A 25283-nucleotide genomic window follows, 5' to 3' on the forward strand; every position below is an offset into this window, starting at 1 on the left:
TCACAAGCCGAACCGCAATTCACGAACATTGGCGAATATTGGGATGAGGATACAATAGATAAGGTCGCTGAATTGTTAGACAAATATAAAGACTTATTTCCAACTAAGTTCTCTGACTTGAAGGGTATAGTAGGAGATTTGGGTATGATGAAGATCAATCTAAAACCAAATGCGAAGCTGGTTAAGCAGCGCCCATATCGGTTGAATCCCAAATACAAGGAAAAGGTAAGAGAGGAACCTGATAAGATGATTGCAGCAGGAATACTTGAGCTCGTAGAGGAATCGTAATAGGTCAATGCTATGGTGGTCTAGGAGAAGAAAAAAAAGGGTGATATCAAGATTTGTGTAGATCTATGGAAGTTAAAATGGTGCATGTGTACATGATCCATTCCCGACGCCGTTTACATATGAAGTTCTAGAAAAATTTGGTGGGAAAGAAACTTATTCATTCACATATGGATTTTCAGGATATCACTAAATTAAGATTGCGCTGGAGGATAGAAGCAAGACTACCTTCACTATAGAATGGGGGTCGTTCCAATATACATTCATGCCTTTCAAACTAAAAAATTATCCTGTGATATTCTCAAGGGTGGTAGTCACAACGTTCAAGGAATTAATAAATAAATTTTTGGAAGTCTACTTCAATGACTGGACAGTGTTTGGGCTAGTAAATAAGCATGTCTTAACTGTAGAAAGTATCAAATTTCCTTGAATCTAAAGAAATGCATTTTTTGTGTACCTTATGGAATACTTTTGGGACATGTTTTCTATAAGTAGGGATTGATGGTGGACCCTGCTAAGATTGTTGTAGTTATCAATTTGGAGTGCCATAGGAACATAAAATAGTTACGCGTGACTTTGGGTCATACTGGTTACTACATAAAGTTTATTAAGGCATATACGCAAATTAGTGCACCCATGGAGAAGCTGTTAAAGAAATATGCTATGTGTTGCTGGGATGATGACTATCAGAAGAGATTGGATACTATAAAGGAAAAGATGGTTACGACACCAATCCCAGTATTCCCGGTTTGGAAGAAGGAATTTCATGCACATGTGTGATAAGCCTCATCATTGGGTAACTATATGGACCTTAATTCACCTCCTAGCTTATTCAAATCAACTCTTCTCACAATTTTATTACATGTTTTGATTATATTTTGTTTAATGTGATAAGTCAAAGTGAGATATTATGCCTAGTGGACTAATGTGCATTGAATGCAGGTTTCTGAGAGAAAATCAGGGAATTTTGGCAATATTAATGGCTGAAACTTGAATGGGACAAGGAAGAGAGATTATAGGAGGTAAATCCTCCTCATTTACTCCTCCCTCGTTCGAATATTCCTCCATCAATCACATTATCTCGGAGTACAAGCAACCAAGTCATGAAGATCAAAAAGCAGTCGAGCAAGTGACAGTCAAAGAGTTAGTTTATCTCAAGTTTGGAAGCCGAGCCTCCCTAGATTTAAGGAAGTCGTTGGGGACTTCAGTTATAAGAGGCCTAGAGCCTCATTAGCATTCAAATTTTTGTTGTAAAAACACTAGTTATTTTTGAGCTCCAGGCTTGGGGAAGACATTGCTATGTAATTTTTTGTTTTGATAATAAGAATGAGCTTCTTCTTGATCCAGTACTGAGTTAACTCAAAGAGTTGAAGCTCTTGGGTTAGGGCCCAACCCTAGCAGAGAAGGATATTCTTCTTGTATCTGCATGCTTAGATTAATTTCATAGATTCATGGTTAAATTGTCCTTAGAAGTATTTCATTGCAAGTAGTGTAGATTTGATTAGTTTGTTTATTAGTTTTCTTCCATTTGTGCTTTACTTTAGCAGTAGGTTAGAAGGCATAAAAGGAGCATCAAAAAGTTGTTAGTAAGTGTCTTGGCCTCACTTCTTCCTTCACGGATCATGATTTGAGGAAAGGACCACCATGCAGCCCCAAAGAGACAAAATTCTACTTTCTTATAGAATTTAGAGTTTACTATACTTGAAGCAGCATTTGATCAATTTACAAGTGTAGGATTTAATTATCATTTCTTCCTTCTTCAGTATTACAGTAGATCTCATTAATTCTTTCATATTATTTTGAAAATTTTCCTCATGCATGAAGTAGACATCTATCTCATTAAACTCTTTTTTTTTAGCTTATTGAAATTCTTCTTGCTTACATGATTTTTGGGCAAATATCAGTGTTTGATGCAATGCAGATGTTTAAAAAGCAAAGAGATCTCTCATAGTCAGAAGCCTCCTCCCAACTTCATCCATCCATGATCATTCCTTGCTTTCACTAAGACCCTCACCAATTTCATCATTTTTAAAGGAAGCTTCTCCAAGCATGTTGAGAAAATCCATCCATCTCCCAACCTTGGTTTTTAATTTAAAAGTCCATCATCTTCCAATGCATCCATCAATGGTGAAATTGGAAACATGCAGGAGGATTTCAAGAGTGAGATGCTGCAAACCCTTGCCCTACAGATGGACACTATGCACATTAAGAGAAAACAGGAGGAAGAAGAGATAGCCTTAGCCATTTTCTGCCCTAGATGCACCAGGAGGCACCCTAGGAATGAATGTCCATTGAATTCTATTGAAATCTGCTCAGTCTATGAAGAAAACCACTCCACAGACAAGTGCCCTTCTCTCCTTGGACTAAAAGCTATATATCAAGGAGCTGAAGGGGTAACTAAACAACTCTGCTACATAAAACAAAGGAGACCCCATGGGCCTAGGCCATACTAGTAGGGAATGCAAGGGTCATCCCATGCATATTACAACCCCAACCAGACCACATCCCTACCTTCTTGGGCCCCCCTTACTCATCCTTCCTGGCCTACGCCTCCTCTGATCCAAATTGGATCCATAGAAATAATATCAAGAACCATGACTGAATCAAGTCAAACAAATCTCTAATGAAATCCAAAATAGTATCAAAAACACCCTGAACCAGTGGCAATGGCAGCTAACGTGGAATGACGAGGAACTCGGTCAAAGCGCGTTGACCGAGGCCCACGGAGACCGCGAAGGAGGCCAAAGTAGCCCCTGGGAGCCCCGGAATGGGAAAAGGAAGAGGTTTTTGATGCGCAATTAGTGCATCACTGGGTGAACAGGGCCAAAATGGAGGAAGCCCGAGCACTTGGTCGAGTTGGGAATTGGAGGACCGCGGGTGGAAAAGGTAAAAGCACTAAAGTACAAAGGCGGAACCCATGCTCTGGAAACCGGTGGTATTGATCGAGGCGCCCTTGAACGGTAAGAGGTTTTGGAAGAGAGCAGAGCGATTCCATACATCAATCGATGCATGGCAAGCAAAGGTGAGAGAAAACTGCCATTGATCGCACGCTATCAATCGAGCAAGTCAACTATGCAAAACATGCGTATGGCGTTGGATCTGGAGGGCTTAGATTGGATGGCTGAGATCGTGCCCGACGGAGGAAGCGGAATTGACAGGGAATTAAGCCATGTTCTAGAAGAGATTTGGAATTAGTTTAACCACCACGGTGGAGGAAAGGTTCATCCACGACGTAACTGAAGAAGCGAACCGACGAAGCATGCTTTCACCATTTAGAGGAGGACAAGTGGCCACTCCTTGAGCGTTCATGATGACCTGAACGCAGGGAACTCCAAGCACAGCTGCAGAAGGCAAATCGACATAGGCAGAAGAGGAACTGAACATGCATAGGGATCGAATGGTTAAAGCCATGAATAGAGACAGTCGAATCAGTAGAGTTGATTTGGAGTCATAATTGAGAGGAGTCCAAGCGATCAAGAGAGACAGTGAACAGTGAACACTAAGAGGAGGACTGAACACAGAGAACAGTAAAGCCAAGCAAAAGAGATAGAGGGCCGAGCTGACCATAGGAAGCGTCGAGCACCAGAGAGCTTGAAGATTCAAGCCTTCCCATAGATGAATCTATCCAGACTGAGCATCATATTTGGCTCTTTCCATTGTAGACTAAGGGTCACAGAGCTGGTAGGAAAAATAAGAGTCTGTGTACTCCAAGTGGCTCGAGGAATCCAAGAACCACCCTGCCAAGCAAAAATATACTTCAAGAGAACTCATATTGAGTCCCTGTATTGTAATTTCTCTGCTGAAAGACACAATAAAACAAGGCCACCACTGAAGCTGGATAGGAGGCGTAGCCCTGGAGAATAGTGTGAAATCCTTATTAAAATTGTTTGTGTCTTTGTGTTGCTTACTGTATTTCTTTGTTGTCTCTCCATTTTATTGTCTGTGTATTGGCAATATGATCGATCTATTGTTTCAATAACACAGAACACACACCAGCATATGAGTTTGTAATACCTTTAGTTTAATAAATCTTTAACTAATGGCACTCATAGGGTGAATATCAGATCAAGTGGTATCAGAGCTTAAGGTTGTAAGGTTAGACAAGCTTGTGTTGGTATAGCTGTGAATGCTCACAAGATCAAAGCTCAAATTAGGAGAAGGAGAGTTGGTGGAAACTAATCCTGAAATTGGAAGAGTCTATCCTCGAAAGACCATGTCAGAAGAAGGTTCTATGGGGCCAGACCCTCAATTCATAGAGAGTTTCCTAGCTATAAAGTCTATGGTTGAAGAAATGTACAGAGACTTTAGAAAGAAAAAGGTGGAAGATGCATCAGGCTCTAAGTAAGAGAAAGAAGAAGATGAGTCTCACTTCCATGACAACTCCAAAGGAAAGGGGAAAGAGGAAAACTTTCTCACACCTCCTAATAGCCCTGTACATAATAAGAAAGCATCTTTGATTAAGTTAGATGTTAAATTTTATTTGCCTATATATGATGGAGAGCTAAATGTTGAAAAATTGGACAATTGGATTAGACAAATTGATGTGTATTGCAGGGTACAGAACATAAACTCAGACAAGAGTAAGATTCAGCTGGCAAGCCTATGCCTAGGAGGCACTGCCTTGGTTTGGTGGGAAGGTAGTACCTAAGCTGATATGAAAAGCCATGGTAAGACCATCTATATCTAGAGTGACTTCGTTTTTGCAATAAAAAAACAGTTCTATCCATTGGTTTACATGCAACATGCCATGATGAGTTGGCAAACTCTTCGGTAGTTGAAGGGACAAAGTGTAGAAGGGTATACTCAAGAGTTCAGAAAGAGAGCATTGACATTGGGTATCTCACTACACTCACTAGAGACTCTTTTGAAGTAAATTGGTGGTCTACATAGCTACATGAGGCATACCATCCTCATGTTTAATCCCACTAGTATAGATGAGCTATCTTTGCAAGCTACTCATCTAGAGGCTAGAGGAAAGAATGGAAATCCAGAAGTTGGGGGACCATCCCAAGCCACTGTAAGCAAGAGCAAGGAGAAAAGAAAACAGAAATGGAAAGCAAGGAAGGCTAACACTGCACAAAAAGCCAAAGCTTCATGCACTCACTGTAAAAAGGAGGGGCGTGATGATGAGCATTGTTGGATTCTGCATCTAGAACTAAGACCTAAGAAGTCCGAGAGCAAGAAGAAGAAGAAAACTACAGCTATTCAGAGAGATTTGGGGTCAGACTCGGGAGATGAAACAACTATAGTAGCCACAGGTATAATATGTAAGAATTATGAACCATCTACTAGTAATTCTACTCAATCTGTTATTGATGAAGAAAATGAGAGAAAAAGACATGAGCTTTTCCATATTCGAGTTATTTCCAAAAATCAAAAGATTGATACTTTGTTTGATAGTGGCTCTCAAGTAAATTTGATTTTTGAAGCAATTGTAAAGAAATTGGGATTAGCAACTACACCTCACAAGAAACCATACCCATCAGGATGGTTGAATGATAAAGCACAACTACAAGTGACTAGACAGTGGAAACTCAAGTTTTCTTTTGGGTCAGCGTTTGTAGATGAGGTTGAGTTAGACATAATTCCTTTGGATATATGTGGAATTGTTTTAGGAAGTCCTTACTTGTATGATAGAAAGGCTATTTTCTATAGAGCTGAGAACAAGTATCTACTGGTTCAAGATGGAATTGAATACTTTGTAAGAGATCATAAGCTCAAGAGTAATTATACTCTCATAAACTCAGGACAGATGAAAAGAATGATTAATTCATGCAAACAATTATTACTGATGGTTGTAAAGGAAAAGAAACCTGATAAAACCAATGCATTTGAGGGCTGTAATGCTGAATAGTAGGTTGATATAGAAAAGGTTGTTTCAGAGTATGATGTCTTGTTTCAAGAACCTAAAGGTCTGCCACCCAAAAAGGGAATAATACATGATATTATTTTGCAGCAAGATGTTCCATTGCCTAACAATGGCATGTACATGTTGTCTTATTTAGAGAATGCTGAAATCAAGAAGCAGGTGCAGGAGTTGCTCGAGAAGGGCTTCATCAGGCCTAACACATCACCATGTGGGTCACCAATCATTTTGGTGAGAAAGAAAGATGGCTTGTGAAGAATGTGCATTGATTACCGAGCGCTGAATAAGATAACAATAAAAAATCGTTATCCCCTTCCTCGCATAGATGATCTTTTAGATCAATTAAAAGAAGCTGTTTATTTCACCAAGCTAGATTTGCACAGTGGATACCAGCAAGTTAGAGTTGCAGAGCAAGATGCATGCAAGATTGCTTTTAAAACAAAGTAGGGATTGTATGAATGGCTAGTTATGCCTTTTGGCTTAACTAATGCTCCTGCTACTTTCATGAGATTAATGATTGATGTGCTCAGACATTTTCTTGATGATTTTGTTATTGTGTATCTGGATGACATTCTAATTTTTAGTAAAATGTGGAAAGGACATTTAAAGCATGTTAAGCAGACATTAGATGTTTGAAAAGAGAAAAACTTCATGTTAAACTCTCAAAATGTGAATTTGGAAAAACATCTCTAAACTACTTGGTTCATATAGTAGGGGGAGGTGAATTGAAAATAGATCCCTCTAAAGTGGCAGTCATTGTGAACTAGCCTAAACCCAGGTCTGCTACAGAAGTGAGAAGCTTCCTAGGAGCAACACAATATTGGAGGAAGTTCATTTCTAACTTATCCTCGATTTCAGCTCCCTTACATGATTTAAAAGGATTAAATAAGGTGTTTCAGTGGGGAGGCAAACATCATAAAGCCTTCGACACCTTGAAAGAGAAAATAAGTACACCACCTGTACTAGCACTGCCAGATTTACAAAGACCATTTGAGATCCAAACTGATGCCAGTGACTATGCCATGGGAGCAGTGTTGACACAGCACGACAAACCCATATGTTATCATTCTGAGATTTTTAATCCTATGGTAGTTAACTATCCTACATATGATAAAGAATTGTATGCATTAGTTCAGAGTGTGAAGAAGTGGAAACATTATTTAATGGGCAAAGAGACTGTAATACATATTGATCATTAACCACTTCAATATCTACACTCCCAAACTAAGTTGCAACAATCAAGACATTACTGATGGATGGGTTTTCTACAAAAATTTCACTTGGTCATCAAATATAAAAAGGGCATCCATAACAAGGTTGCAGACATGTTATCTAGACCCATTATAAATGCATCTACCATACTTAAGCATAACTATGTGCTACATGAAATCCACATAGAAAAATATGCTTAGGACATGGATTTTAAAGATGTATATGCAACTTTGAGTCAAGGCAAAAGAGTAGAAGATTTGGACTATCATATAAGGGACCGACTCTTATACCATTGTAGGAAATTCTGCATTCCACAAACTGAGAGGATAAAGATAATTAGGGAAGCACATACTTCTCTAATATCAGGTCACTTTAGGTTAAGTAAAACAATTGCACAGCTACGAAGATTCTGCTATTGGCCGAAAATGAATGAGACAGTTTCTCGATATCTAAGAGGGTGTGCCATGTGTGCTAAAATCAAGCCCAACAATAGAAAACTAGGCTTGTACACTCCATTGCCAGTTCCTTCTCACCCTTGGGAAGGCATTTCCATGGGTTTTGTTGGAGGACTACCTAAATCTAGGAAAGGTCATGATTATCTATATGTTGTTGTGGATAGGTTCAGCAAAATGTGTATTTTGATACCTTGTAGTAAAAAGATCACAGCTGAACAGACTGCAAAATTGTTCTTTGAACATGTATGGGTTCATTTTGGATTACCCACTTCCATTGTATATGATCGAGACACCCAATTTGTGGGGAAGTTTTGGTCTAGTTTGTGGGAACTGATGGACACCAAATTAAAGAAAAGCATAACTTTTCATCCACAAATAGATGGCCATACATAAGTAGTAAACAGGATTGTGATCCAATTACTGAGAGGATATTGCAGTAAGCATCCTAAGCTCTAGGATGAACACTTGTGTTATGTGCAACATGCTTACAATAGAGCCAAACACTCTTCTACACAAAGTTCTCCTTTTGAGACCTGCTTTGGTTTCACACCAAGGTCTCCTTTGGATTTTGTCTTTGGTAAAGACACGATGGTTGGCAGACACAGTGATGTGGACAAGGCAACCAAGTTCATTGAACAGATCCAGGAGATCCATCAGGTAGTACAGGAATAGCTGGAAAAGAGCTAGGCCAAGTACAAGGCTAGGCATGATAAGCATTGGATGGAGCATAGTTTTCAAGTTAGAGACCAAGTATGGCTGTATATCAGCAAGGACAGGATGCAAGGTGAAGGTAAAAAAGTAAAGCCTATCAAGTATGGACCTTTTAGGATACTTGATAAAATTGGTGAAAATGCTTTTCGCCTTGATCTACCAGCTTACATGCACATCTACTCAGTCGTAAATGCAGATTGTTTGAGATTGTTTGAACCTTCACTGATTGAGGACCCTGAAGAGCAAAGTCAATTGCCTTCTATTGATGACTTGTTACCTAAATACCTCAATGAGTTGCTGGAAGACACCATGTTAGACAAGAAGGTGAGGACAACACGCAGGGGAGAAGTTGAGTACCTCAGGATTGGGCTCAAAGGTTCAAAGTCGAGCAGCGCAAAGTGGATTGAGATTGTACAAGTGAAGAAAGAGTATCCTCACTCAATCGATGCTTGAAAACCAACTTTTGGTGGTCGAAAATATTTTCAGTAGGGAGGCCGTGATCCGAATTCGATCCATAGAAAGACTCTCAAGAACCATGACTAAATCAGGTCGAACAAATCTCTAAGGAAATCCAAAACAATATCAAAAACACCTTGAACTAGTGGCAATGGCAGCTGATGTGGAACGACGAGGACCTCAGTCAAAGCGCGCTGACAGAGGCCCATGGAGACCGTGCAGGAGGCCAAAGTAGCCCCTGGGAGCCCCGGAATGGGAAAAGGAAGAGGTTTTTGATGCGCGATTAGCACCATCGCTGGGCGAATAGGGCCAAAATGGAGGAATCCAGCACTAGGTTGCGTTGGGAATCAGAGGACCGTGGGCGGAAAAGGTAAAAGCGCTAAAGTACAAAGGCGGGACCCACGCTTTGGAAACCGGTGGTATTGAACGGGGCGCCCTTGAACGGTTAGAGGTTTTGGATGAGAGTGGAGTGATTCCATACATCGATCGACGCATGGCAAGTAGAGCTGAGAGAAAACTGCCATTGATCACACGCTATCAGTCGAGCAAGTCAACTGCGCGAAACGTGCATATGGCGTTGGAACTGGAGGGCTTAGATCGAACGGTTGAGATTGTGCCCGACAGAGGAAGCGGAATCGACAGGGAATTAAGCTGCATTCTAGAAGGGATTTGGAATCCGTTTGACTGCCACGGTGGAGGAAAGATTCATCCATGACATAACTGAAGAGGCAAATCGACGAAGCATGCTTTCGCCATTTAGAGGAGGACAAGTGGCCACTCCCTGAGTGTTAATGATGATGCCGAACGCAGGGAACTCCAAGCGCAACTGCAGAAGGTGAATCGACACAGGTGGAAGAGGAACTGAATAGGCATAGGGATTGAATGGCTAAAGCCATGAACAGAGACAATCGAATCAGTAGAGTTGATTTGGAGTCACAATTGAGAGGAGTCCAAGTGACCAAGAGAGACAGTGAACAGTGAACCCTTAGAGGAGGACTGAACATAGAGAATAGTAAAGCCAAGAAGAAGAGACAGAGGGCCGAGATGACCATAGGTAATGTCGAGCACCAGAGAGCTTGAAGATTCAAGCCTTCCCATAGAGGAATCTGTCCGGACTGAGCATCACATTTGGCTCTTTCCACTGTAGACCAAGGGTCACAAAGTTGGTAGGAAAAATAAGAGTCTGTGTACTCCAAGTGGCTTGAGGAATCCAAGAACCACCCTGCCAAGCAAAAATATGCTTCAGGAGAACTCATATTGAGTCCTTGTATTGTAATTTCTCTGCTGAAAGACACAATAAAACAAGGCCACCACTGAAGCTGGACCGGAGACATAGCCCTGGAGAATAGGGTGAAATCATTATTCAAATTGTTTGTGTCTTTGTGTTGCTTACTATATTTCTCTACTGTCTCTCCATTTTATTGTTTGTGTATTAGAAATCTGGTTGATCCGTTGTTTCAATACCACAGAACGCACACTAGCACATTAGTCTATAATGCCTTTAGTTTAATAAATATTTAACTGATGGCACTCATAGGGTGAATATCAGATCATCCTCCTTGGTCCTTTGCACCTCAGTATCATTCCCAGCGAGTCAACCAGTCATTTCAATCATATGCTTCACCACCACCTCAGTGGAATGCACCGCCCCAGGGGTGGAGGTCTGCATACAACAATGCTCCAACTTTATTGCCTTCACCACCTGCTCAACCACATATTTTACACCCCGCTCCACCCAAACAACCCCAGATGTCTTGTTACACTAAAAAATGTTACCATGACTATTTACAGTTAGTATGGCTCTATCAACAGTCATGCTATCCTCTTAGACAAGTCTTATGCCTCTGCTCTCCATGTCAAACTCCAAAAAGAGAGAAAGTCTTTATAAATGTATTTATCTCTGGGTACACAGGTTCTCTCAACCTTACCTGCGGGTACGCACCCAATGTTCACAAAAGCTGCGTACTTGTACGCTCTATATGTAAAGGGGCAGGTGCGTCCCCCTGTAAAGGTCAAAATGCGCAAGTTTCATCTTTAAAAAGTTACTTGTGGTCATTTCTAGAGCATTCTAGAAGGTTGTTCGACGTGTATTGAGCGCCTCCAGATGGTTCATGTACCCCTACCAAAGAGGAACTTATCCCATCAATAAGGGAGCTATCCCATCCAAAGAGGGGATTATCCCATTGATGGTGGACCTGAATAACTTCCTCTAGAGCACTATAAATACAGGCATTGGGCCAGAAGGAGGGGAGGTTGGAAGCTAAACATTTCTAAGGGTAGATGCTGCTGGAATTAGGACTCCCATTTAGAAGCTTGTGAGGAGAGATTGCCATCTTTGCTTGTTCTATTTGGAAGTGGGTGAGCTTTGTCAAAGTAAAGGAGAACTCTTGATGGACCCTGGGAGGGACTTGCACAACACCAAGGCTCAGGTTGTAATTGTTCCTTTTGTTTCCTATTAATGCAAATGAGTCCATTCTTCTCAATAACTTGTTATTTATGAGTTGTTTCATGTACTCCTTGGTCTATGTGTTAAATATGTTTTATTCTATGAGATTATCAAGTGCTATTTAATCGTTTGATTGTTAGTGGATGCAGGTTTCAAAGTGAAGGAGGAGCTCATCCGGATCAGTGAGGCTGGACTGCTACAACAGCGTTGGATTACAGGTAGGATCTAAACACTTGATTTCTTATATAGTAAATGCATGTTTAGAGAAGGATTGCTCTTGTTTGTCTTGTTTGTCACTAGAGAGTCTTAGGCTCCTAGGGAGGTTGGTTGTGTCCGCACTATCGACTCTTTCCGCCTGACAAAATGGTGACTCCATTGGGGAATCCATTGACGTGAAAGTCTTTTCCTTTGTATGCAACTTTGATCTGAGAAAAGTCATTTATTTTCTGGTTTTTGGCTCTGTGACTTTGTTTTTGGGTGGGTTAGCTTAGGGTTAGATTCAATTTAGTTTTTCTTGAATTTTCCAGTAGGACGCACCCTCTGAGTATTGCACAGTGCGTACCTGTACGCACTGTTGCTGTGTGCACAGAGTGGGCCCGCACCTGTCTTAACGGGTTGCCTGCGTCCCCTGCTAAAATTTAAGAAAATTCCATTTTTTACATTTTTTCTCTTAGATTTTGCTTTTTCTTAGTTTTTACTGCCCAGATCTATTAGTCTCTTGTCAAAGATCTTCACCTGAACTTGTTTCGATAGCATTGAGTGTTTTAGTGGATTTCATAGAAGTTTAAGCCCTAGGGTTTGATTTTTTGAGTAGGTCTTGTAGTGACTTTGGCGGTAGAAGTTGTCAAGCCTTAGATCTCTCTGGTTTTGTCAGCATTCTTAGAAGTCAGACCTGTCATAAAGTCTACCTGTGAGAGCAACTTACCTTTGAGTGGTCTCTTTGGAAAATTTCGAAGTGCTTGTTGATTAAGTATTGAATTCCATTTTACAAAAAGAACAAAAAGATTTGAGTTTTGTTTTGACTGGTCTTTTGATTCTGCATTAGCTGGTCCTTGACTTGATTGTGGTCAAGTAAAACAACCTAGAATCATCCTTGTAGGCTTTTGCCTCGTTAGGTTTGCTTAGAGTAAATTTCTTTTTGATTTGCTTGTGAGTCAAGTTTTCATAGATTTTATAGCTTTTGAGATTTATTTTTGTTAAAATAGATTTATATGCTTTATTAAATAAGAGAAAATACAAAAACATCTCCTTTGAAAAGTTTTGTTTCAAGTAGCTTTGAAGAGTTTTGAAAGAAAAAGAATTTTTCGTGCACGTAAGGAGTGGTCATGTTTGTATGCTTGGAAAGATAAAGAGAATTGTTTCTTTGATTGTCTTTACTAAGAAAGTTGTTTTCTATAAAATTTGCATTTCTCAACTCTCTTAGTTAGGAATTTCATTGAAAGAGAAAAGTAGCGTAAATCATCCTAGGTGCATTTTTGTAGTGGTTTGAGTCGAGTCTACACACCATTGGTTTCACTTCCGCTACCTTTTGTCTTTAAGAAAAACCATAAAATTAACGCTTAAAGTAAAATCAACATAGTAACTTTTATTTACTAGGGCTCTGAAACACCAATTTAGATCAGGCTAGTGTCTTGGAGTAGGAGAGTAATTAACTCTCCAAGACAACAAAACCAAACAAGTAGCTTATCTTGTGATAGAATAAATCCAATTGTCTCATTTGTACTCTGGGAAAGCTCCTCTTAAAGGAGAAGCACGAGCTCGTGTCCGAACCAGTGAGGGGATCAATCCTCCCTCGTTGGGAACGACGCCAGACACGCACGTATTACAAACGGTAAACCTCGGATTAACCATTGTCGAGGAGCCAGGGGTCACTTGTCGGTAAACCTTGGATTATTGTCAAGGAACCGGCAAGGGGATTGAGCTTGATACTCTGCCCTTGCGTGCTGTCGGAGTGTAGACTGTTCCCCCAGGTGCATTTGTTGCGGTTGGTAACCTTAGTGACCATTATCTTTAGGATTCTACCGAGGTGACGGTGGAGGGAAGATCCCACTGTACCTGGAGCAGACGTCGGCTAGACTCACTTGGATTTTCCGGGGGGTTCACTTCACTCGAGACGGTTAAAGTGGAGGAACTTGTGCCGGTCTATTCATTAAGCAGGTTGCCGGGGTAACTGTTCCACCCGCCACTTCTGTACTGAATCCGGCGATGTTGGGTTTCATCTCCAACTAGCATTTTCGGTCTGGAAGGCTACTGTTTGTGCTTGGTTTGACGCCCTAGATTCTTTAGGCGTGTGATTCAAATTTGTTTGGTTCTTTAGAGACTTTAGGTGGTTTTGATTTGAGATTTTACTTTGTTTTCATGTGTAGTAGTTAAAAGTTTTTAACTGTGGCGGAATTACCGAGACAGTCCCGTAGACTTCGGGGCCAGTCTCCTGAAGTTGTTTCTGTGGCCGAATTGTTGAGAAGATCCCGTAGACTTAGGGGTGAACCTCCTCGAGACGACCCCAGTAATCTAGAAGGTTTGAAGGTCCTTGTAACTCCTCCTAGTGGCAGTAGAGTAGGTTAACCTGAAGAAGGAGAATCTTCCTTGGTAGTCCATTCAGATTACCAAGGTCTAGAGACAGGTTATAATCCCGAAGCTGTTACAGTTTCTGAGCTTGTTGGTAGTTTTTCGTCTGCTAGTGATACAGGCGAAGAACCTGAAATATCTGAACCTGTTACTCCGACTTCTAGTGTTCCAGATTCACCAAGAGTAGAACGAGTTATCACCGAAAATCTTCCTACTGGTCTGATTGCTATCGAAGAACTTGCTCCAGAGGAAGAAATAGGCGTCTCTAACCTTGAGGATCAACTTACTATTGAGCTCAGGGAGCGTGAATCTATCTTTTACAGTCCTCCTAGAAGTACTACTTGGTACCTTTCGTTAACCAATTATTTAGACAACTCAGGGGTAGGTTTTTCTACACCTCGTACTCCTTTTCCACCTGGAGGTATTTATACTCCTGTAAATATGTCTGTTCAGTCGTCCGTGTTTACTCAAACTCCTGAATCTTTCTTACACGGCTGTCCTTCTGTTCCCACCGGGTATCAATCACTTTCTGGTACCTTTGCGGGGGCATCTCCTCAACCCGTTGATCATGGGTTATTAGCTGGAAACAATGGTAATATACCATTGGGTGTAGGAGACATTTACATGATGTCAGGTTTAGTTCCCGTTTCCCAACCTCAAGGTGGCCAATTACCGCCTGGGGGGCAGCCTCAGTTAACGCCTGGGGGGCAACCTCAAGGTACACAAATTGTGTCTGGGGGGCAACCTCAAGGTCAGTATGTACCTATGGTGCAATACATACCTCAAGGTCAACCCCAGCCTCAATATGTACCCCAGGGTCAACCTCAGTATCAATATTTACCTCAAGGGTATCAACCCCAAGGGTATCAACCTCAAGGGTATCAACCTCAAGGTCAAGGTCAACCCCAGTATCCGTATTTACCTCAAGGTTATCAACCTCAAGGTCAATACTCGAGTCAAGGTTATCAACCACCTCAAGGTCAGTCATATGTTCAAGGTATGGGAACTGCACCTTTCAATTATCAATCCTATCCTCAACCCGGTTATGGATCTCAGTATCCTCAACCTGTTACGGGTCAATACCCCGGAATGATAGTGTGGGATCCATCACAGGGTCAACAGGTGTTGCAGCCAAGTATACAGTTGGTACCTCACGCTGGACAACCCGTAGTTTCTGGTCCACCCCAGCAACTGCAACCTGTCCAGTCAAATGTTCAAACTTCTGTAACTTCGGTAGTTACTCAGCCGCCAATTGCACCTAGTACTCCATCTCAAACGGCTACTGCAACTACCGCTACATCTGCCGCACTTACTTCTGGAGTATCGACAGCTCCAGTTTCTACTGTCTCTGTAACCACTCCTCAGACATCTTTACCGTTGTCTGGATCTACGATTCAAACCACGGTCCAGATGCCTACAGGTCAGCCTGGTATAAGTACGCTTGTCACTACTTAACCTCAATTTGTTCAACAACCATACCAGGGACAGTACCAACATGGGCAAGCTGTCCAACAGTCGGTTTACCAGTATCAACCGTATCCTGGGTACACTTATCAACAACCTCAACAACCCCAGTACGGTCCGGTTAATCCTGGTTTTCCAGGAGGATATAATATCCCTAATGCGACTCCTGTTCCTAGTTATCCTGGATATCCTCCTCCTGGAACTGGTCTTGTGACCCAGAGTTTTAGAGATCCTAACCGGCAGTTACCGTTTATCGCAACTTTGGATTTACCAGACTTGACGCGCCTAACGAACGATCCAATTCAATATCTTCAGTTCTGGCCGCCAATGCCGAATAAGTTGCCCAGTGATATACCCAAGTTCGAAGGTAAGTCTGGAGAGGATCCGTCCAATCATGTGATGACTTACCACCTCTGGTGTGCTTCAAATTCTATCTCGGATGATTCGATCCGCTTACGTCTTTTCCAGCGTACACTCATTGGTCTCGCGGCCAAGTGGTACATTGAGCTACCACGGGCCTCTTTTTACAATTTTAGGCAGTTAGCTACCTCGTTCTTAACTCACTTTCAGTTGCCGGTCAGATACGATAACGGCACAGAGTTATTAACTTCACTAAAACAATCAACGTCCACGTATATTTCTGATCACATTCATGAGTGGAGACGTCGAAGAAGGTTAGTGAAAGTTTTTATCCCGGACCAAATCTTAGCTGAATGGTTTGTTAAATCATTATTACCGAAGATTACTGAAGATGTAGCTAAGGCCGGAGTAGTTACTGAGGAGAAAGTCATTGCTCAGGCGCAATACCTTGACTTAGTTTATACTCAGTCGGGTACGTTACATGAGAAGATTCCAGATCTTCCAAAATCGAATCAAATCGCTGCTGCTCCTTCGGGATCTCATGCCGCTGATGGTATGATTGGTATCGTGAATACAAAGAGCAAGAAGAAATCTTCCAAGACTTCTACTACTCCTATAATCACTTTACCTGATTCCTCGACAGGAGAGTCTTCTCCTGAACTTTCCGCCGATATTCATGCTGTAGAGTCATCTACGGCCAAATCAAAAAACGGTGGAAAGAAGAAAGGAAAGAAGAAGGCTAAAGCAGACAAGGCTCCGAAGGAGAAAACGGAAAAGTCGGAAACCAATGACGAAAAGCGCAAACCTCGATATCCTTGTCTTATTTGTGAAGAGGATCATTTCACGAGAGATTGCCCTCATCGGGCCGAGGTTGTGAAAATAGTCAAAGGTTCTCCCACTCCTACTGTGTTAAAAGATCCATTTCCAAAGCAGGAAAGTAAGATGATAGGTTCTTCCTCGACTGCCAGTGAAGAACCCATTTTGATGATGTCTCATGTGAGGATTGCGACTCGATCGCAAGATTATGGTAGTAAGAATCCTGTTGATGGTAAAGAAGCAGAATCTTCTCATTCTAATCCATCAACCTCAGCTCCTGGTTCCGATCCACTACAGATCGAAAAACCTAACCCGGACTTAGTAATCAAACCGCCCGCCAAGGGTGTACTTCGAAGGTCTGCTTTCAATCCACATGCGAGAGCAGCCCAGAATTACAACATTGTTGAGGACTTAGCTGTTTCACCCTCAGCAATGTCGGCTTTAGAAGTGCTGCAATCATGCCCAGCACAACGAAAATTACTTTTGTCGGCTATCGGAGCTATTGATGTTCAGGACCCGAATCTGATAATCTTCGATCTAGAAAATAGTACACCGCGTCTACCCCATCAAATGGCTTTCCAAATTCCAGTGATAGTAAAAAACAGGCCTATTCATCGGACTGTGATTGATGAGGGAGCTTCTACGTGTATTATGTCGATTCAATGTTGGAGATCGCTTGGTTCTCCTTCGTTGAACCAATCCCCGACCATCCTTAAGGCCTTTGATGGCCGTGGGTTCCGTCCGTTTGGTATTCTACAGGAATTGCCTATAGGGGTAGAAGGTAAAACCGTTAGTCTGGATGTGGAGGTGGTTGATGCCCCTCTAGACTACAACCTTCTTTTGGGTCGAAGTTGGTCATATGCTATGACAGCGGTCGTTTCATCGGTCTTCAGAGTAATTAAGTTTCCACATAACGGTAAGATCGTGACGATTGATCAGCTGACATACTTTTCATCCGACCCAGCCTCTTCAGAGAGTATCCAGCATGTCGGTAAGACGACAATCCCTTATAGGGACGTTGGCGTAGGTTTAGTTAAAGATTCCGGTTTACTGGGAACTTTTCCTTTCCCTCCAATCAACGCAGACCCTTCATTTGCATCAATTCATATGATTACATCAGATAACATTATTTATGATGATCCTTGGATTGTCCCATCTGAATCTGAGATAGACTCATTCGGTGATGCTATGCCTTTGAGTCCATATGAAATTGCTTATGAAGCCGTCATGTCTTTTACCAACTCGCGTTCAACCCAAATCGACCAAATGAATGTGGTCAGTGAAGAATCACTTTTCACATCAACCTTAGAATGGATAGCGTTTCCCGAAGTCGTGTCATCTGACGAACAACTTCGCGAAATCCTAAGTGTAGACGATCTACCATGGGAAGATCTCCATCACAGATCTTCGTTTTTACCTAAGGATGATGCTTTTGAAAATGATTTTTCATCTATCTTTACCGCTGAATATGTCAAAGACGCTCAGAATCCAACGAAACATTCTGATTCAGAGTTGAATTTAGGGAATATTTCTCGCACTATTCCCATTGATATTTCAGTGAAGCCCGGAATTGAGGAAAACATTCATATAGGTGCCTCATGTACAGAAGATGAAATCCAAATTTACAAGGCCCTATTCCAAGAATTCCGCGATGTGTTTGCCTGGTCTTACGAGGAAATGCCGGGAATCGACCCTGCCATTGTTGTTCATGAAATAAAGACCTATCCGGATGCTAAACCCGTCCGGCAACGGTTGCGTCAGATTCACCCTCGGAAAGCGGCTGCGATTAAAGCAGAAGTCGAGAAGCTGTTGAAAGCAGGTTTCATTTATCCAATCCCGTTAACGGATTGGGTATCGAATATTGTTCCGGTCAACAAGAAACAAGGAACAATAAGAATCTGTATCGACTATAGGGATATAAATCGAGCTTGTCCAAAAGACAACTATCCTACGCCTTATATCGATCAAATTATTGATGATTGTGCCGGAAGTGAAATGTTTTCCTTCATGGATGGTTTTTCGGGCTATAATCAAATCAATATTCTACCTGCCGACCAACCAAAAACGACATTCATTTGTCCATGGGGGACATTTGCTTATTGCAAATTACCTTTTGGACTTAAAAATGCCGGCGCCACTTTTCAACGGGCGATGTCTTACGCATTTCATGACATCAAGCACATTGTGCAACCGTACCTCGATGATTTGCCTGCTCATTCTTTACATCGAGCTGATCACCTTGTCCACTTACGAGCAATCTTTATGAGGTGTCGGCATTATCGAATTCGGTTGAATCCCCACAAGTGCGTTTTCTGTATAGAAACGGGTCGATTGCTGGGATTTGTTGTTTCAAAAGCCGGCATTCGCGTCGATCCCTCGAAGGTCGAAGCTATCATCAAATTGCCTCCTCCTTCGAGTTTGCGCCAACTCCAAAGTTTGCAAGGGAAAGCGAACTTTTTACGCCGATTCATTCCAAACTACGCCGAGGTCACTAAAGGTTTTACACAGTTGTTGAAACAGAACGCTCAATTCTTTTGGGACGAGATTGCCCAACAATCTTTTGATGCACTTAAACACGCGTTGACCCATGCACCGTTGTTGCATCCTCCCAACTACAACCAGGACTACTTCTTATACCTCGCAGCTTCGCATTCCACTATTGGAATGGTGTTAGTTCAAGAAGATGAATTCGAAGTGGAACATGTGATATATTATCTTAGTAGGACATTAAACCCCACTGAGCTAAAATATTCACATGTGGAGAAATTGGCCCTGGCAGCCGTTCAAGCTGTCCAGCGTTTTCGTCACTACATTCTTCTCCGTAAAACTACAGTTATTTCGGATTGCAACCCTATGATTTATATTTTGACAAAACAACTGCTAGGGGGCAAGTACTCTAAATGGATCGTTATCCTGCAAGAGTTCGACTTGGAGTTTGAAAAGTCCAAGTCTAAGAAATCCTTAGTTTTTGCGGAATTGATGTGTGATTTCCCGCATGCTGACACAGAAACTGTGGCAGAGGAGTCCATTGCGGACGAATCTTTGTTTCTTATCAGTACTTTAGATCCGTGGTACGGGGATATAATCATCTATCTCCAAACCCAAACCTTCCGGCCTGAAGCTTCAAAGTCGGAACGTCGAAAATTTAGGTTTCAATCCCAGCAATACAAGATTATTGGAGATACACTTTATCGCCGGGGGGCAGACTTAGTTTTTCGACGTTGCTTAACTCACGAAGAGGCTGAGAGGGTTTTGAATGATTGTCACTCTGGAGCATGTGGCGGTCATATGTCTGGGTATGCCACAGCTCAGAAGGTGTTGCGCGCTGGCTATTTCTGGCCGTCCATGTTTAAAGATTGTATCATTGCGGTCCGGAAGTGCCACAACTGTCAAGTGTTTGATCGCAAGATGCGCGCACCACCTGCTCCTCTCCATCCTATAATTGCCGTTGGTCCATTCGCCAAATGGGGTATCGATTTTATTACTTGTAACCCTCACTCGGCCGGGGGGCATGCGTATATCATCCTCGCGGTTGATTATTTTACTAAATGGGCCGAGGCGATGCCTACATTCGACGCAAGCGGCAAAACAGCTGCAGTTTTCGTATTCAATCATATTATAACTAGGTTTGGTGTCCCACAAGCAATCATCACTGACCATGGGAGCCATTTTCGAAACATCATGATGACTGAGCTTACAAGCCAGCTTGGTTTGCGCCACGATAGCTCTACTCCTTATTATCCGCAAGCCAACGGTTTGGTTGAGTCTATCAACAAAGTTCTGGTTATCATGATCCGACGAACCATTGGTATTCATCGGTCGAATTGGCACAACATGTTATTTTCAGCGCTATGGGCATACCGAACCTCAGTGAAAACTTCAACAGGGTTCACTCCTTTCCAGCTAGTTTATGGCTTGGAAGCTGTGTTACCCATTGAATGCGAAATCCCATCACTTCAAATGGCTGTCGAATTACTCCCAGCTACTTCCAAAGAGGAGAAACGTTTATTATACTTAGCTCAGTTAGATGAGACTCGACGTGACGCTGCATTGGCAATCGAGACTCACGCAAAGCGAATGAAAGCTCAGTATGATAGAAATGTGACCCCTCGAAGTTTTTCAGAGGGAGACCTAGTGCTATTATATGATCAAGCTAACGATAAGCTAGGTGCTGGAAAATTCGTTCCTATGTGGCATGGACCCTACATTGTAAAGCGAAAGCTAGCAAAAGGGGCTTATGAGCTGGTAGATTTTGATGGGGACTCTTTGGGTAAACCCAAAAATGGACTTTACCTAAAGAGGTATTATGCTTAAATGGTGGGTATGGAGAATTTTTAGTTAGGTTAGGTTTTCTTTCTAGCTAGTATGTTTGTTAGTTTAGATAGTGTGCTTAGTTTAGAGAGTGTGTTTTTAGTCGTTATTCTGGCTTATCTTGGTTTTACTCTTGATATTGCAGATGTCGACGCCTCTCCAAACATACATTGGATTTGCTGATGGTGCTTGTCGTAGTACACGAAATATCTCTTCCGAAGCTTGGGTTATCTATTCGCCCTCTGACGAGTTAGTTTCTATGCATGGGGTAAGCCTCGGTCAAACGACGAACAACATTGCAGAATACAGTGCAGTGGTTGAATTATTGTCTGAATCTATTACATTTGGAATTCGACGTTTGATAGTGAGGTTAGATTCTGAACTCGTTGTATTACAGCTTAATAGAGTATATGCCATTAGAAATCCTGTGTTATTAAGGTTGTTTTTGAGAGTGCGTCTCTTGGAACGTGAATTTGATTACATTGAATATCAGCATATTCCAAGGTCTTTAAATACATTAGCAGATGCAATTGCTTCTCGAATGTTGGACAGACATTTACGATAATCATGCAAGTAAATTTAAAAACATTTCATCACATATGTTAAACAAAATAAGCCGGTAATAATGATATATATATAGATAGGAGTGTGTCAAAAAATATACATCGTCTTCGATCATAGGTTGAAAAACACCTTATGATCGCCAAAAATGATAAGTACAAAAAACCAAAAATGTCATATGTGTCTACAAAAGTGACTAGCCAATCACTGGTGGTGCTCTCTATACGAGACCACTGCCCGCGCTACCCTACACAAGAACCTCCTAAAAGGTCTTGGGACTGCGACCACATAGCGCTGAAGTCGATTGGGAATATCATCTATGGTGGTCTCTGGTATATCCGCCGTCAGACGCTCTAGATCCTGTTCCAACTCGGCTAAGGTCTCTGCGGCCGCATCCTGTGGGGCTGGCGCTGGTACAGCTGGTACTCTCCTCTCAAAAGCCCGGAGGTTGGCTGGACGCCGTGGACCTACATCTGCATTTTGAAAATTTGTGCTGTCAGTTTTGAGGCGATATAAAAAACAAAAAAAAATACATAATTTAAAAACTCGTGGAAAATGAAGTACCTCTGTCGTCCCATTGTTCTCCCTGTGGAAGAACCATGTCCGGATCACCTCGAAAATCTACTCCGGCATACGGAAAGTCCTGGATCGCAAAAACCTGGTCCTCTAACCAGTGAAAATAACCAGCAGGGAATCGAACAACTGCCGCGCCCTCGTCAGGATGCCGGGCCATCACCGTAACCCATCGTATCAGCTTTGGCTCCCGAGGACCCAAGATATCAACAGTGAGATGCTGAGGGATCAGCATCAGAACTCTCTCTAAGGCAAAGCTCACAACTAGAGGCCCATATCCAAAGGTCTTCAGTTGTCCGTTCTTTGCCCTAGTCAGTTGGCCCTTCATGTTGGCCGACACAGCATCGCACCAGTTGAAGATGGTGCCTCGAAAACAGTCAATCGCCATCCGCATTTGGGACCTGGTGGCAATATGTAAAGCGGCTGCGCCGCAAATTCTGGTAACCGTGAAAGCTATAACCATGAGTTCACGCCGAGAGATGTATTTGATTTCTATGCCTTTCGCATGGTTTTGATTGGGTATGCACCAATCTGCCTGGAGACTAGCAAGGGATTGGCCACCCGGCCTAGTCCCGGCTAGATTGAGTTGCTCGCCCCTATTTGGCAAGCCAGTGAGAAAGTATATGTTAGAGGGCTCTATCTCGAGCTGGTGCCCTCTGATGTAAAAGCATTGCTCATGAATGTTCCATCTCTCAACCAGCCACTCCAAGAATCTCACCTGAGCCCTCATGCCAGGTATGGCCCAGTATTTATATAGTCCGCATGCTTTTAGGGCATCAATGGAAGGTTGGTGACCAATTGCGGCTAAATCAACGTCCTCGTGCTCTCTTTCTCTCCAATCCAACATGGTGAGTGCCCTACACACCAAGAAATAAAGATTAGAATTAATTTGGGAAAATTTAAATGGTTATTTTTGGGGTTTGGGGTTTCAAATTGCGCCCTTCGCGGGGGACGCACCCCGCGTTTAGGACATAGAGCGCCGGTACGCAGCTGGCTTGAAGGTGGGCTGCGTACCTCGACCTTTTTCCTGTGTAGGAAAAGGTCGGGGGACGCAGGTCACCCTTAGGGCACCTGCGTACCCCGCAGAGCGGTTTTTAAAACCTAAAACCCCCCAAAAAACCAAAACTAAAACCTAAAACAAAATTTTAATCGGATGAAATTGAAGAGGAGGATGTTGTGAAATACCTGGAAGAGACGGAGTTCGATTCTGACGGTCGGATTCTCCGCAATGACCACGGGAAGTTTCTTGCCAAAAGCCCTTTTCTCAACCTCAACAGTAAAATGGTAAAAATGACATGGTAAAAAGTCTTTTTATAGGTTTTTTGGATGAATGAATGCTAGGTTTGTTTATTTTTCACCATGGAAGGATATTTTTCAATGTATTTTTGCCTATCTTAAACAGGTATGAGTAATGTGTCGTTTTTGTGCAGGACAAAGGGATTTAGAGGGAAAATTGTCATTTTTCACGAACCAAAATATCAGAGTCATCTTTTAAGCCCTTTTCTGACTCCTAAAAGATGAAAAGATTGCCGAGTGTTTCTTTTACACTCGTTAAAATGGAATTAAAAGACGGTCCCCTTATAGCCCTTTTCTGACCGTAAAAACAAGAAAAGGTTGCCGGGTTTTTGTCATTTCAAACTCGATACTGGAAATAAAACGACGTGTCCTTGATCGCTTTTTACTTTTCAGGTCAGTGGCACTAATTATGAAAGTACTCCTTGGTCGCAAGACCAAGCGGTTCCCCCAGGTATTATTTTATACTTTTTCGGGCTTGAGGGACACAAATCTACGAAAAAGTTCAACTTGGAGTCTTCTTAAGTTTTTCAGATTCTCTAAAATTGAAAAACGCCGAGTTTCTCCTATACTGGACTCGTTAAAATTTCACAGTAAAGGACCTGTTCAATTACAAACAGGAACGAACCACTCCTTCCTAGGGTTCGAATCAAAACTAGGTTGGACTCATCCGAAGGATGAGCTTATAATCAAGCATATGTTATCCTCCTCAAGCTTGTAAAAAATAAAGAGGTACTTGCCAGAAATGGTGGGGGAAAAGAGAGAGGAATGAGCCTATTTGTTATCTTTTGTCTCAGAAGAAACTTTATTACCACTCTTGGACACGACACTTTTCATTCACCTGGGTTGGGAAATCCTTTACCTCACAGTTAATCAAACCACTTTGAAAGTCTTCAGCCGGGTTCCGGGAATTAACTTTGAGTCGTTTATTACCAAGCCATCTGTCGTGTCGTTATGTGTTCAAGAGGTCTGCAAGCAAAACTTTCATCTGCAAAATACTTGTCATCCATTTGACCATCCCTGAGTTAGTCCTTACAGCAACATTTCTTCAACTTGAACAAATGATTTCGTGTTGTGGGCTTGCCTGCAACGGGTTGCTTTCTATCGACATCAGCACATTATCTAGAGAGATGACTTAGAAATCGTCAGTACCTTGAAGTCTGCATGCATCAATGGCAGGTTTCTCGCCTTTGACGTCAGTTTACATCATTGACTCTCGATCGAAGGATTCCGTGAAATGTTCGACATCAACTCATTCATTCACATCTCATGGATTGTACTGGGTACTTTGAGAACCATTGACATTACTGGTGGTCTCTCTCACACTTGTTAACAGTTTACATCATCGACTGGTAATCAAGTGGTTTCTACCATGTTCGACATCAACTCATTTATTCGCATGGCTAGAATCGTACCAATTCGGGAAGTAGAAATAAAGACCCTGGATCTAGTTTCCACCATCCAGGCTGCGAGGAGTTTTGTATTCATTATCTAAGTAGACTAATCATAAACAGATGGCTGCGCCCATACTGTGTCTACAAAATTCTATGATTATGATGTACTACAAGATCGTTCCTGTATCAGAGTAGTTAGTCTGTTAGTTAAAGTTTTGATCTGAGTATGGGAATGCCTACCTCAGTGATGATATAATCTTATACATGTATTTTGTGTTGAAAATTGCAGGTTCTGACCAGGCTCTCCACGAGATAATCCTTGAAATGATAAAGCGCTTCACCCTTCCTAGATAATACAAAACCCTAATCTATTACAGGCTTCGCACTTTAGGGGGCAATCTGTTACACTAAAAAATGTCACCATGACTATTTACAGTTAGTATGGCTCTATCAACAGTCATGCTATCCTCTTAGGCAAGTCTTATGCCTCTGCTCTCCATGTCAAACTCCAA

Source organism: Pinus tabuliformis, chromosome 6 (assembly GCF_031772625.1).
Source record: "Pinus tabuliformis cultivar Carrire ecotype Pingquan chromosome 6, CPIR1, whole genome shotgun sequence".
Lineage (NCBI taxonomy): Eukaryota > Viridiplantae > Streptophyta > Pinopsida > Pinales > Pinaceae > Pinus > Pinus tabuliformis.